The sequence below is a fragment of the Rhea americana genome, unplaced genomic scaffold (assembly GCF_003343005.1).
Source record: "Rhea americana isolate MKP2758 unplaced genomic scaffold, rheAme1 scaffold_648, whole genome shotgun sequence".
Classification (NCBI taxonomy): domain Eukaryota; kingdom Metazoa; phylum Chordata; class Aves; order Rheiformes; family Rheidae; genus Rhea; species Rhea americana.
In genome coordinates this window covers 48,840-49,376 of record NW_028186810.1, presented here as the reverse complement: position 1 = coordinate 49,376, position 537 = coordinate 48,840, and the positions used below count along the sequence as shown (strand labels likewise).

The window sequence follows — 537 nt, the reverse complement described above, 5'->3', positions numbered from 1 at the left end:
GCTCAGTCCCCGCCGCGCTCCCCCATGTCCTCCCCGCCGCCCCTCCTCGGCCTCGGCCTCGGCCTCCTCCTCCTCCTCGGCCCCCGCCCGCCATCGCCCGCCTCTTCCGCCCTCCCCGGCCGCACCGGTCCCGCCTCCTCCTCCCGGGCCCGGGCCTCGCTGGGCCAGCCCCGTGGGGCGGCCTCCTCCCGCCCCGCGGGGCGCCGGGGGGCCGGGGCCTGCCTGTGGGGCGGCCCCGCGGGGACGCTGTGGGGCCGGGGCCTGCCTGTGGGGCAGCCCCACGGGGACGCTGTGGGGCTGAGGCCTCAGGGCCCGTCTCTAGGGCGGCCCCACGGGGATGCTGTGGGGCTGGGGCCTGTCTGTGGGGCGGCCCCGCGGGGACGCTGTGGGGCTGAGGCCTGCCTGTGGGGCAGCCCCACGGGGACGCTGTGGGGCTGGGGCGTGTCGGTGGGGCGGCCCCACGGGGACGTCGGGGGGCTGGGGCCTCAGGGCCCGTCTCTAGGGCGGCCCCACGGGGACGCTGTGGGGCTGGGGCCT

General features: G+C 81.6%; 1 protein-coding gene across 3 annotated transcripts in view; it reads right to left on the bottom strand.

The window, feature by feature from the left end:
• Positions 1-537, bottom strand: part of PGAP2 (post-GPI attachment to proteins 2) — an 8,545-nt gene that overhangs the window by 6,912 nt on the left and 1,096 nt on the right. Inside the window, exon 1 of one of the 3 annotated variants that reach the window (XM_085320631.1) lies at positions 223-246. The exons of 1 other annotated variant lie outside the window; for it this stretch is intronic. The gene's annotated coding sequence lies outside the window, so the exon portion shown is untranslated. Of the gene's footprint in view, positions 1-125; positions 143-222; positions 247-537 lie in introns of those variants that run through there. One more of the 3 variants, XM_085320632.1, reaches the window with a different exon arrangement.